Source organism: Chelonia mydas, chromosome 3 (genome assembly GCF_015237465.2).
Source record: "Chelonia mydas isolate rCheMyd1 chromosome 3, rCheMyd1.pri.v2, whole genome shotgun sequence".
NCBI lineage: Eukaryota > Metazoa > Chordata > Testudines > Cheloniidae > Chelonia > Chelonia mydas.
Window position 1 is genome coordinate 60983891 of NC_057851.1, and position 15208 is coordinate 60999098.

The window sequence follows — 15208 nt, forward strand, 5'->3', positions numbered from 1 at the left end:
AGGAAGACAGAAAGAAGATAGAAATCATGACAAAAAACAGGCAACTGTTGCTTAACATTTTTGTTTTAGCAATAAAAAGAAGAGCAGAGCAGTCATGACAAGAGATAGTCAGCTAAAATTGTGCCTTATGGTTTTGAAACCTCACTCCTCCCATAGTAGGGGGAGGGGGATCAGCCACCTCCCTGGTATTGTTTTGTTCCTGAATGATCTATTTAAAAAAAATCTTATTACAAATAAAACTGTAGTTGAGCGGTATTATTTGGCATTATCTCAGAGGCAGAATGGCCTTGTTTAATATCAGTTATTAAGAGATGTCATCTGCATGCATTTTTTGGAACATCACAGGTTTAGAGAGTGAAAACTTTCTTTGGCAAAGAGGAAGGACGTATTCTGCATATGTCTAACCTCAGTGTTATAGGAATTTTACTGCCTCACTCTTGGGAGTGTCTTCCACTCAGAAACTAGCTGGATCACTGCTACTTTTGTGTAGATCTGAAATACAGCATTCTCACCCTGACAAAGTTTCAGGTTTGTCTAATTTGGTTTGCCAGGGGAGTGGAAGAAAATGGAAGTTTCACTAGGATCCCTAAAGTGAGACTTCTACTACTGAAAATTTTGAAACTATCCATCCACTTAATATTTATCACAGAAATCCATCAGTCTTTAAAAAAAATCATGATCACACTGAATGAAATCACACAAGACAATCAAAAGCAAAGCAAAATAAGATTTCACTCCTTTTCAATGACAAATACATCTTACATGAAAAAACATTACAGAAACTGCAAGTATGTTTGATTTAAGAAACATTTGATTCTACCAAAATAGCAATGCTATTTTGTAAAAACAAAACAAAAAAACTGGATAAAAATAAGATAGAAATCAAAGATGAAAGCAAGAGAAAAGACAAGTAAATTCCAGTGCTGAAGAGCCTGCAGCCGATGAAAATGAGTTGATACTTATTACACAGCTATTTGCTCCTGGCCAGAAAAATCTATCATCTTATTTGTTACCAAATACTTTTTATTTCTCTCATAGCCCCAATCTTTTCCCTTAGTCCTATCAGGAAGATGCAATGGGGTGCTGAGTTTGTTACATTGCTTCTATTTCAATGGTAACCGTCAGTGATGATATGAACAAAGGAGTATGACTTTTTCTGTAGGATCCAATAGGAAGGAGAGGTAGGGTAGTGAAAGGCTCTAATTTAAGCATGTATCTGTAATAATAGAGAAACACTCTGAGCAAAACCTTGCCCTAACATCCTGGGTAGCTAGATGGTATATTGCGGGGAGGCATGTGGGCCTTACAGAGGAAAAGAATTTGAGTATGTTTGTCCTGTTTCCTTAAATCTGTAACAGGAAGCCAGGCAGGTTAGGGAGCTCTATAGTGAAGCAGAGGGAGACAGAATAACTTTAGGGATAATGCTCTTCACTATTCTAATAAAGTTTAATTGCTAACCCACACTGGAGCAAAATGAGACCTAAACTGTCTTCCCAAAGGCAAGCTCTTTTTGAATGGTTTTTAACAGATTATCTGGATTGCCTTTAAATGTTTAGGATCAATGGCTTTATGATCTGTGTTACAAGAGAATGTCCTTGATTTGTGGTAGAATACTAATGATGTCAAAGGGAGCTGTGCATGTTTTGAGGATCTAAAGCTGACCAGATACCCAATACTATCATGTTTCCACATAGGTATGGAACAAGGGATGCGGCAGTACCCTCTGGCTTGAAGTGGCTTCCATCACATGCAGGGTTTACAGTTTGGTTCAATGGCTCTCAGCACCCCCACTATATATATTGTTCCAGCACCCCTGTATTTCAACATACCAGCAGCCCAGCAGCTATGCTTTGAGCACAGTAACTGCAGTAGCACACAGGAGTTTGGCTGGCCATAGTACATTGTTCCAGATGGCTGAGCCCAGGTGCACTCAAAAGGGAAAGAGAATGTTTGGCAAGAAAATGGGTGTGAGAGAAATTCACAAGGTATTCGCAAGGTCTTGGTAGTTTCAAGCTTGTGATAGATCACAAAACACACGGACCTTTAAGAAACAGTAAAGGCACAGAGACAAGGTGCTGCGAAGATGCCAGAGACTGCCCATTCTGCACAGTGCCCATTCTGCTCCTTCAGTTAAGGACAGGATTTGCTCCTGTAAAAAAGTAAAATTTCATTTGGTATAAGCTTTCCTTTTTTATTATTTTTTGTTTATTTGCTTGTGTAACCCTTCTGCCCATCAGAGCTGGCAGCAACAAGGGCCGGGTTCAATATCTAGGGGATCCATTCCAATAACACAATGCAAACCGGCTCGAGCCCCCACCCAGTGACCTGGGACAAATATATACCACCCCCCTGGGCACCTCCAAGAGGCAATACTTCCCCTCTCGCAAGCACATAGTCTGAGTGTAGCAAAAAGCCTTTTAATAACAGAGAGAAACAATGTGGCATTATGTTGGGGAAACACCACCAACAGGATTCATAACACAACCCATGAGCAAAAAAAACCACCCTAAGCAAATTGGGGCATGCCCCTTTCCCTCGGGTTCTTGAGTCCCAGCAGCCATACGTCTCGAGTCCAGCAATCCACAAATCACCCAAAGTCCAAAAGGTCCAGCCCCAGAGTTCAAAAGTTCATCTGCATAGTGTTACTCCCCCAGTCTGGCTAAAATGTGCCTGTGTGTGGGGGAAAGGGGTAAGGGGCACCTTACGTGTCCTGAAGCTGACTGCCCCACAGGGCTCTGCTCTGCTACGCTGTCTCACGAACGGCTCTGCTCCACCACAACCGGCTCCGCTTTGCACAGCTCGCCGTCTCACGAACACGCCGCTGTCTCACGAACGGCTCCGCTCCACCACGACCGGCTCCGCGCTGCACAGCTCGCCGTCTCACGAACAGCTCTGCTCAGCTCGCCGTCTCACGAACACGCCGCTGTCTCACGAACGGCTCCGCTCCACCACGACCGGCTCTGCTCTGCTCAGCTCAGCTCGCTGTCTCACGAACGGCTCCGCTCTGCACAGCTCGCCGTCTCACGAACAGCTCTGCTCAGCTCGCCGTCTCACGAACACACCGCTGTCTCACGGACGGCTCCGCTCCACCACGACCGGCTCTGCTCGGCACAGCTCGCTGTCTCACAAACAGCTCTGCTCAGCTCGCTGTCTCACGAACGGCTCCGCTCTGCACAGCTCACCGTCTCACGAACAGCACCACTGCAGTCTAGATCTTCCGGCTCCCCACTACTTGACACAGTGCTCAGTGATTTCAGCTCTTAGTGATTTCAGCTCATAGTAGTGGGGGCCTTAGTGCTGGTGCACCATAAGGCCAAAGTGAATGCAGCACAGTACCTGTAGCAAGACTCTTAATAGACCCAAAATTAGCTCTGACATTCCACAGTGGAGAGAGACAGAGGTGCAATTGGTGCTTCAGGCCCTCACAAAGGGGCCCACACCACCAGGTACTAATACCTGTCTCAAGTCTCTCTCCATTCACACAGTTTTGGAACCCATGACCCTTGCCTAGCGAGTGCTACTTAGTTGATGGTGAGTCCCTCCATCATAGCAAAAGGCCAAGTACAGTTCCAAGCACAGTTCCCCTAATCAGGGTAATAACAATTTATTCTTCCCGCCCCAATAACAGAGACACTGGGGATCCCACAGCAGCCGAAGTGACCATTTGGGCAGCTATGGCCTCAGTCTAGGCGGGGTGGGTGTGCCTATGCAAATGAGATCAGCCCCTGAAGTTTTTTTTTTTTTTCACAACTTGCCACACCTCCCCACCAGATGTCAGGGTGGAGCTCATCCTGACACTGCTTACACTTGTTTGTTTTCAAATTGGCTCCAGAGTAGGAGTCTGCGTAGGATGGGATTGCTTACTGATCTCAAAGATCTAGCTGGCCAAAGGCCAACATGTTCAAAAACAGGTGCCTAATATTAGGCACTTAATTAAATGATTTTCAGAGGTGCACTGTCACCTGCAAGACCCACTAACTTGATTATACGTAGGATCTTTTGGGGAGGGGAGGGAATCAGGCAATTTATTTAGGTACCAAAGATTGTGTGGAAGTTCTGGTCAAAGATTCTAGAGAGACAAGGACAGCAGTTGAGCTACTTGAGATTTTTAGCTCAAAACTTTTCAACCCCAAAATAGCCTTTTTCTAAACCAAAAGCTCTTTTTCCCCCCTCAAATTTTCAGTCTTGACTTTTCCAGATATCCTCCCCCTCCCCCCCAGTGTTTGTTTATTCGCTAGCAAAAAGGAATAGCATAAATCATGTCTAGGGATTTCTTCCAACACACACACACACATACAGAGGTGTTTTTTTCTTTTTTGCCCCTCCAACTTTTCAAAAGTTCCTCAATTTTGGAAAACTTAGAGAGGCAAAAGGAGAAATGAAAATAAGAAAAAAAAATGAAGTTGTGTGTGTTAGGGGAGACTCCAAGAAAAAGGGAAAAACTAACCCTGAACATCATTCATTGTATTGCACTCTGGGTAAAACAAAAGTGGAGATAGGAAGGACGAATGGGAAAAAGCACATGTTGCAATTTTTCAAAAATATATTTCCGAATTTTCATGAAAAAAAGCAAAAATAGTTCTGTTTTGAACTCTGCAAAATTGAAACAATTTTGACATTTCAAAATTTAATCACAAGATTGTTTTTTTCCATGTTTTGTCCAGCTCCAGATATCACTTTTCTCTGTACTCTCCTTCCCAGTAAAATTGGTCAAATCAGTCTATTGTAGTAAGTCAGAAACTGTGTGTTCTCTATAAACAAGAAAGCACTCTTAGTCAGGGCTCCATTTACTTTGTGGAACAATGGGGCCAAATTCTGTGGCAAAAACACCTAAATTCTGTTTCAATGTTAATGTTTTGTATTTCAGTTATGTACCCTTCCTTTTCATTCCTCCCACACCCAAATACACACATGACATTGGCCCACAGCTCAAAATACCTACCTGATGTACAATTTGTCAATGATTATTTTCAGCAATTATTTTTGATGATGGATTTGGACTCGGACTTCAAGGCCAAAAGGGACCATTGTGATCATCTAGTCTGACCTCCTGCACATCTCAGACCACAGAACCTCATCCACTCACTCCTGAAAGAGACACCTAACTTCTGGCTGAGATACTGAAGTCCTCAAATCATGATTTAAAGACTTCAAGTTACAGAGAATTCACCATTTTCACTAGTTTAAATCTGCAAGTGACACATGCCCCTTGTTGCAAAGAAAGGCAAAACAACAAAACAAAACAAAAAACCCATCAACAACAAAAAGCACAGTATCTCTGCCAGTCTGACCTGGGGAAGATTCCCAGCTCAAAATATGGTGGTCAGTTAGACCCTGAGCATGTCAGCAAGACTCACTGGCCAGACATCTAGGAAAGAATTCACTGTAGTAACTCAGAGCCATCCCCATCTACTGTCTCTTCTCCGGCTATTGAAGATTTTTGCTACTAGGAGTACCAGATGAGCCACAGGCCATTGTAGACAATTTCATCCTCTCCATTTGTTCACAGTGCTCTCCAGATGGACCAGCTCTCTGTGATCCAGCTCACAATCTGTTTTTCCCAGCCCGTGTATGCAGGAGAAGTAATTGGAGCAGATCAACAATTGGAATTTCTGTCCTGGAGGGAAATTCCAATATTTCAAATATTGCTTTCTCTCAGATTGGAACAAAAAATTGAAATACTGAAATGTTTTCCTGGAACAGAAATTCTCATAATTTTTCATTCAGAAATGCTGAAACATTTTGTTTCAATGTTTCTAATCAAAATACAATATTTCAACATTCCTGAATTGAAATATTTTGTTTTGCTTGTTGAAATGAATTCAAATATTTTGTTTTGGAATGGTTCAATGTTAATGTACCCTCCTGAGCTGATGCAGGGCCTTGTGGGGGTTGTGCTTTGGGTGACTCAAGCCCCTGCAAGGACCAGACCCCTTCACTGGACTATATCTCCCATGATGCACTGTGGTCATGTAACTCCCATGATACACCATAGTGATTCAACCAGAAGTGAAATGTGGTGCATCATGGGAGATATAATCCAGGGAGAGAGTCTAGCCCAGACAGGAGAATAGGCCTATGAGATACCAGGGCAGCACAGGTAAACACATATTAATGTCAAACTGACTCAAAACAAAAAAAATTATTTAGATTTTCCTGATGGTAAATATATTGTTTTTAAATCTAAATTTTCTATAAAAAATAAATTTTGTGAAAAATACATTTTCTGTCAAAAAACTGACAAAATTTCCACCCAGCTCTACTTCTAATCAGATTCAGCAGTTCATTTTTTTCAACTCCTAAAGTCTCAGCCTAGGTTCCCAGCCTGGACTTTTGGACCCTCTGTTCACTGGCTGGAAAATGGATTCTATCTCAGGTTCCCCTACCCACTTCTGCCTGATTCTATGGAACGGAGAAGGGAACATGCATAATCCAATTAATTCCTCCTAGGGGAAGAGGTTTGAAGCAAGAGCTAATTGTAAGCCAGTGTGAGAAAGGCAGGACATGAAAACAAAATACTAAATGCCTGGCTGCTTCAAAATAAGGAATTCTGAAGTAAAAATCTGAATTCTGTGATATCTTGGGAAAACGTCAGATTCCATGGCTGAACAATCTTGTAGGCTGTAATACTTGGGTCTAATTTTGATTGTTGAGTTTAGTGTGTGGGTGCTGGTGATGTTGGTGGCCTATGACACACAAAAGGCCATCCTTTCTGGCCTTAAACTTCAACTTTGTAGTCCATGAGGTTGTGTGTGAGATGACTAGGTCACACCTCCCAGAGTCATTATTTCAGGCTCTTTGCAGACTCAGGTGGTATTGATTTACACTTGGTCCATATTTTTGGTGTTTTCTTCACATCCAGCTAGAAACTTAATTTACATTTAAATGAAATCAGAATCCAGAGCACAATTCTGCAGTGAGGGGTTTATTCTGCAGCAAATTCCATGACCATGGAATTGCGGACAACACAGGCCCTACACATAGTTCCCAGATGATCTAATGTCACCAAGGGGCTCCACTACTAGGATGACGGGCAGCAATACAAAACCCTAAGAGTGTGACTCACATCCAAAGTAAAAGTAATCAACAATGAAAAACAAGCTGAAGCAGCAGCTGTGTAACAAATGGTATAAAAAAAATATAAACCAACTGCAAATGTACTGCATGTTGAAAAAACAAAGGCATTAAAAAAGACATGTTTCCAGTTTTCACTTGCTAGTTTTAAAGCTCCAGCCATCTGTAGCTGGTTTGTGTTAATAGCAGGCTTATTTTACAATTCCCAATTAAATATAAAAAGGATGGTCTCCACTAAAGATCAACACTGCTGCCAGGCACAGCTGTTACTGCTCTCACACGTCCTGAGAGCAGCCACACCCTGCAACTGCAACTAACCTGTGCCGAGGAATATGAAGAGCACTCCTCAGTGCTGAACCAGTGACTTACTTATCTTTTCTGTGTCTGGCCCCTCCTCTTACAATATTGCTACTGAAAATAACACACCTCAGAATAGCCACTAACCCGATGGCTAGGGCACTCACCTGGAAATGAGAAGACCTGGGTCCAAATCCCTGCTCTAGTGGATTTGGAGCAGAGCATTGATACGAGGTCTCCTCCCATATCCGAGGTTATGCACTGACCCACTAGGCTATCGCGTCAGTCTCTATAACTCCCTGAATATTGAATTATTTCTGCAAAGTAGTATAGCTCCAACAGACGAGACTGAGAGATTCCCACCCCCAGAACACCCAATAGCCCAGTGGTGGTTGGAGCACTCACCTGGTTTGTCCTAATAGGGAATGGGAATGTTTTTGAAATCTTGAAAATATTCACTGGATAGGAAAGCCATTTCCCACCCTGGTCTAATTGAAAGGATTCTTATTTCTGCTGCCCTCTTCTGGTGACAGTTGCAAACAGGAGGGTTAAGTGAACTGTGTTTCCCTGCATCTCAGGTCCACCATGGGTATGTCTATCCTGTGTTTTAAAACCTGTGGCAACTAGTATCAGAGTCCAGGTCTACAGAGTGCTAAAAATAGCAGTGTAGATGTGGTGGTTGGGACTCAGAAGTCCAGGAAGAGGGGTGGGTTCAAACCCATCCGCCTTCCTGGGCTTCAGAGCCCAAGCTCCAGCCCGAACCCGAACTTCTATACAGCTGTTTTTTAGCATCATAGTGCAAGCCCTGCGAGACCAAGTCTGTAAACCCAGGTTCTGAGATCCATTGCCACGGGTTTTAAAATACAGTGTAGATGTACTCTATGAAGGCCCCTCCTTTGGAACCAACTGTAGATTGGCAGGGGGTTTAAATCCAACCTACGGGTGGAGGTTTTAAGAGGCTCATGATGGGTTTTGTTTTTTGGTTGAGCTCACCGCAGCTCAGCTCCCCTGAAACATCTGAAGGTTTTCTTTGTTACTTGTCCCACAATAAAAAATGTTATGCTGCTGAACTTTATCTATAAGGACATTTATGCCATGTTTGTTATTATGGCATAGGAGCACACCCATGTTATTTGACACTTAAAAGGAGGTTCCCAGTTGTTGTGGTCAAATTCTGTGTTTTATTTTCCTTGTTTAATAAAGTCTGCAAAAGTAAATGAACAAACAAGTCAAAAATAAAGAGAGAGGGAAATAAGGGTGTATAAAAACAGAAAGGTTTGGAGTGGCAAATATGCCAGTGTAACCCACCTATGCAGTGCATGCCTTTGTCCCCCTCTAGTGACTAGTCCACACAAGAGGTTAAGCAAGTGTAACAGCTTCCAGATAATGGAGTTTCTTCTTCATCTCAAGAGTGTTGTTTTCACACTGAGGGTCTTTTGTTCAAATCCTGCTGATAAATCCAAGTTACAATCATAATAAGTCACAGAATAATGTGGGACTCAAACACCAGTAAACCTACAAGGCTCAAGACAACTCCTATAGCAGCCTCTTCTTAGGCTGTCAGTGATGTTTGAACCTGAGATGGTCTCAGTGCTCAGAGCTTTAACCTCTACCAGGTGAGTTGAAAGAGTTACTCCCAAAGATGGCAGACATAATAGACACTTAGCTTTCTATCTTGCCTGGCCAATAGAGGAAGAGAGATTTATACTCTCCTAACATGGATTACACCAAAAAGGTAGGGACCGAAAATAATAGAGGAGCTTGTCTTCCATTCATCATCAGATTCCCTTTCAGCCACTGCTGCATTTAATGCAGTAAGCTCAGTTGTCAAGCCCCCTACCCACCAACATTTGACTATTGGCAGAACTCCAAAAGTTCCTCAGAACGCCTTTCTCTGCAATTAGATTCGTACTAAGATTCAGTTATGTTACAAATTGATACTTTAGACATTTAAAGTAGCAATACTTGACCAATCCCTTAAGGGATGCTGAGGGGAAAAAATGGTTCTGGTAAAGATACAGAAAGCTAAAATGGCTGACATTCCAGGGGGCAATTCAGGACACTGAGGGGCTGCATCACCCCTGTCCTGCAAACTTTGCTTTGCCTCACAATGCTTTGCTGCTGTAGCTCCCATCTGGGCCACTCACAAGCAGGCAAACGGTATGTTCTACACTGCCCAGTCCTTTCCTGGGTAGTTCAGCTGTAGTAGGTCTATTGCCCCTCGAAAAGGATCAATATAAAACAGTTTGCTACCCTAAATGGAGTTACCCACACAGTTCACAACATGGAATTAGTTTTTTATTAAAGAATAAAACAAGTTTATATAACTATAAAGAGAGAGGTTTTAAATGAGTACCAGTAGAAGGCATTAAAGTCAGAAATGATTACTGCAAGAAAAATAAAGATAAAATGCTGCCTAGTACTAAAACTTAACTAACTAGACATGGTTCATGTTGCCGTATGTTCCCAGTAACATTGCTGACCAAATTCTCAGGCCAGGATCTGCTCCCAAAGTCCAAAGGCTGTTGCTTTTGTCTTAAGTGAAGGAAAGAGATGGACAGGGAGAGATAACTGGGGGTGGTTTTGCCCCTTAGTTTGACAGTTCAGTCACCCTTTGAAATGTATTTTGCTGATGGTTACCCCTAGATAAAGTTTATTCCTGCTGTGAGGATGGAGACAAGGGGTCTGGTGGTGAAAGAGGTTCCATGCTGTTGTTTGCTAAAATGTAAATTGATCTGTTCCTATTCCCTCTTTCTTGCCAAAGAATGGCCACTTGACAGATGATGGCCCATCAGCTTTGATGACAGCCAGCTAGAGGCATCGCCTTGACCTTTGTCTTTGAGAAACTGACTTACCCCTCCCCAAGATTTATCTGGTAAACACACTTCCGCCACGATTTCAGCTCATGTTCACAACTTTACATATAATGTTGCTATGCACATTCTATCATGATATTATTGAGCAGTGAGTTATTAGTTTTCAAACAACACGTTGGAAGGTATATTTTGTACAAAGATTATGACGATAGTGTGTAGGGTATGAATACAGGGGTGAATTCGGTCACAGCTCCTGACTGATGTCATTATCAAAGGAAATGCTTTTATGGATTATAAATTAAAGGTACTATCTGAAAGTTCTTTTAAGGCTACTAGAATTTTGGCTTTTTCTGAAACTCTTCATGAATCTCATCTAGAGTCTTCAGTACTTTTTTTGTTCTTAAATTCCATTTCTTGTTAGAAATTTTCTCTTTCCTTGAAAATGACTTTAAATAAACAAGCCTAATGTTTCTTGCTCCTGTAACAAGAAAAACTGATTATCTTTGCATCTCCATGGGGCAGGGAGAGTAACACATTGATTTGGAAACACACGGTAATGCTTAAGGAAGTATATTCCTTTGTGGACAGCTAGCTTCAATGGCTGGAACAGAGGTGGGACCATGGCCCCACAACTCCGCCTTCTTCTGGGGCGGTTTGTGCTGCCAGCCAGGCACAGTCATGCTCAGATGTGCGAAGACACTGGAGCTAGCTCCTCCAAGGACTCCTTGTGTACCTGCATGGGGAACAGGCACTACTTGATCTCACATTTTCTCTAACCAAATTGAAGCCTATGTGCCAGAGCACACACAGTCCTGTTAAAATTCAGTTCCCTTCATTTTTCTTTTAGGTAAGCTCTCTTTAGAGTTTAGTACTCAAAGTGTCTGATCTAAGACACCCTGTATTAAAGAATGGAAAGACTCCCACTGACTTCAATGGGTTTTCAATCATACCCAAAATGATTAGAGGACTTGTTGTTAGATATGTTTGTATAACTATATAATTCCAATTTACTGAAGTTTTCAACCAATCTGAATATTTATAATGGAAAATGAATATGATTTTGAAACAAACAAACAAAAATCGGCAGTCAAATACAACAGTGAGTAAATCTGGCTGTCCATTTACCACCATCTCTCTGTGGAAGTAAACTCATCCTGAGGCAAACTTGGACTCTCATCATTTCAAAGCCTCTTATTTGATAGGACTATGCAATTACTACTTTGTTCTTCTGCCCACTGAGAATTCTGAACCTGGGTTATAATTTAGCTGGATTTACCTTTGCAACAATCTGTTGCTGAATCCCACATTCCAGAGAGTCAGAGATGATGCCTTTGTTTCCCTGGGGAAATCTGTCAAAATGCAGTTAAAGGTTTGAGGAGAAGCTCAGTATCCCATCTAAAAGGTGGAGGAGAAAATTGCTCCTCACAGAACTATGGTACACATCAGATATATGTTCAACGGAGTCCTTAGATATTTGTGCTTTAATGTAGCTGTGCTTTTAAACTTGCACCCTGCAGAATGAATGGAAATGAACTACAACAAAATCATTTCTCTATTTGCTTTGTAGTTCTCAGTCCTGTTTGTATGTTTGGTGTGTTTATTTCATACATCTCAGGAGTTATTTAGAAGAATAATACATGCATTTAAGAATCAAGACAAAATTGTTGGTTTTTCTTCTGCTATGATTAATTTCACTTTGTAGTAAGAGTGGCAGCCCAGTTTTCCTTGGCGTTAATCCCACATATTTATCCCACCTGTCTGGAACCTTTTATCACTTTTTATTGCTTAGGAAGGGGCTAATGTTATTTTAATACAACATGAAAACCTGCAAAATCACCAAACACTGTGACCATTTTATATTTCAGTTTCCAACCAGCTGTCTTGGTGCTGATTTGCTTTGCTTATGTCCATCCAATCATTCCCTTCAGGTAGGAGCTGGTCAAAATTTTCCAAAATCAAATACCAAAAAAAAAAAAAAAATCACCAAAAGGTGATAATTTTTTCATGAAAGACTTCCAGTTTTCTGCTTATTCTACCCTCACTTGAGCATTACAATGCTGTCATGGATGCTTATTAGCCTTTGACAGGGTGTACAGTCCCTGCAATAGAAGGGAGATAGGTTTCCTCCACATGTATTGACTTGTAGTGGGAGAATGTATGTGATGGGGTGCACGACCCCATCCCTCAGTTGTTAGGGAAAGAGTTAACACCTCTGCCCTGGAAGCAGCTGTAGGTGTGCATAACTAGCTGAAGAGACAAGCAAAAAGGAGTCGAGTGATGGCAGCCTAATATATAAGGGCTTTCTTTTTGTACAGTGGGAAAGAGCTGCAGGGAATTCTAGGAGGTTCTGTAGAATCCTATGTGAGATCTGTGTGATGCTCAGAGAGAATCAAGCAGTAGCAGGAAGAAGAACATAAAAATGATCATCCTGGGTCAGACCAGTGGTCCATCTAGCCTAGTATCCTGTCTTCCAACAGGGTCAATTCCAGCTGCTTCACAGGGAATGAACAGAACAGGGCAATTATTGAGTCCTCCATCCCATGTCATCCAGTCCCAGCTTCTGGCATCTGGAGGTTTAGGGACACCGAGCGCATGGGATCGCATCCCTCACCATCTTGACTAATAGCCACTGATGAACCTATCTTCCATGAAATGATCTAATTCTTTTTTTGAGCCCAGTTACACTTTTAGCCTTCATATCTTGCCCTGGAAAAGAGTTCCATGGGTTGACTGTGTGTTGTGTGAAGAATTTCCTTATGTTTGTTTTAAATCAGCTGTCTATTAACACAAGAACCAATGGCCATCTGATGAAATTATGGTAAGGGGTATATAACACTGCCCTTTTCACTTTCTCCATACACCAGTCATGATTTTATAGACCTCTATCATATCCCCCCTTAGTCGTCTCTTTTCTAAGATGAACAGTCCCAATTATTTTAATCTCTCCTCATATGGAAGCTGTTCAATACACCTAATAATATTTGGTGCCCTTCTCTGTAACTTTTCCAATTCTAATATATTTTTTGAGATGGAGGTGACCAGAATTGCACACAGTATTCAAGGACAGGGTGTACCATGGACTTAAATAATGGCATTATGATATTTCCTATCTCATTATCTATCCCTTTCCTAATGGTTCCTACCATTGTTAGCTTATTTGACTGCTGCTGCACATTGAGCAGCTGTTTTCAGAGAACTATCCACAATGACTCCAAGATCTCTTTCTCGAGTGGTAACAGCTAATTTAGACCTCATCTTTTTGTATATATAGTTGGGATTATGTTTACTAATGCACATTTCCTTGCACTTATCAATATTTCATGAATTTTCTTGCATTTATCAACAATTCATGTATTTCATCTGCAATTTTGTTGCCCAATTACCCAGTTTTGTGAGATCCATTTGTAACTCTTCACAGTCAGCTTTGGACTTAACTATCTTGAGTAATTTTGTATCATCTGCAAACTTTGCCACCTCATTGTTTAGACCCTTACCCAAATCGTTTATGCATATGTTTAACAGCACTGGTCACTGTACAGATTCTTGGGGTCCCCATAATTTACCCCTCTCCATTGTGAAAACTGACCTCTTATTTCTACCCTTTGTTTCATGTCTTTTTACCAGTTACTGATCCATAAGAGGACCTTCCCTCTTATCCCATGACTGTTTACTTTGCTTAAGAGCTTTTGGTGTGCAACTTTGTCACAGGCTTTCTGAAAGTCCAAGTTTACGATAGTCAATTGGATCACACGCATCCACATGTTTGTGGGCACCTTCTAAGAATTCTAATAGACTGGTGAGGCATGATTTCCTTTTACAAAAGCCGTACTGACTCTTCCCCAACAAACTGTGTTCTTCTGTGTCTGGTCAATCTATTCTTTACTATAGTTTCAGCCAATTTTCCTGATATTGGAGTTAGGCTTTCTAGCCTGTAATTGCCAGATTGCCTCTGGAGCCGTTTTTAAATAATCAACATTACATTAGCTATCCTCCAGTCATCTGGTACAAAAGCTGATTTAAGTGCTAGCTTACATACCACCGAAGTTTTGCAATTTCATATTTGCATTCCTTCAGAACTCTTGGGTGAATACCATCTGGTCCTGGTGATTTATTATTGTTTAATTTATCAATTTGTTCCAAAACCTCCTCTGCTGACACCTCAATCAATTCCTCAGCTTCGAGGGAGAAACTTGCACCACTTAGATTCTGTGATGCACCAACAGAGAGGACTGAACCCAGAAAGCTAAATATTATTTGTGAAACTTTGCTGACCTGGAAAGGAACTGTTCATCATTTGTTAAATTGTAATAAACCTGACCCCCAAAATGGAAACATTATTTGAAGCAGGTGGGGTGGAAGAGTCAGAGGGCAAGCAGAGATATGACTGGCCTGGAAACCAGGTACAGGGTAAAGAAACCCTCCCACCATGATTGCAGCTCAAAATCTACTTAAACTGCACAGGCACCTAGATCTTGTCTACACTATAGGTTACTTTGGAATAATTTACGGTGGTCACGGGTGTGAATAATCCACACCTCTGAGAACGTAAATTATACCGACCTAATCACCAATGTAGAGAACGCTTTGTTGGCAGGAGAGCTCTCCCTCTGATGTAGTTATCGCCTCTCCCATCAGCTTACAGCTTCTCCACCACAAGTACTACAGTAACACAGGTGCACTGGTGAAGCTGTGCCATTGTAATTGTTATAGTCTAGACATAGCCCTAGAGGCTTCAGCCACATCCGGGCCCTATTGTGCTATAGTGATTGAAAGTCCCTGCTTCAAAAAGCTTACAAGTGTCAGAGACTCTTCACTCTTTAAGCTGATTATTGATGATAATGATAAAGTAATAATATTTGACTCAACAATAAAAATAATACTTTTGCCTGGCAAAAAGATTTTTGCTAGGCTGCCCTTAATTGCTTAAGACTGTCTTAATGACTCTAGCCATGTGCAGATTTTAAGGAAACCCAGAAACTTCCACCCATTGGCTAAAATGTCCTAAAAGTTAAAATGACTAG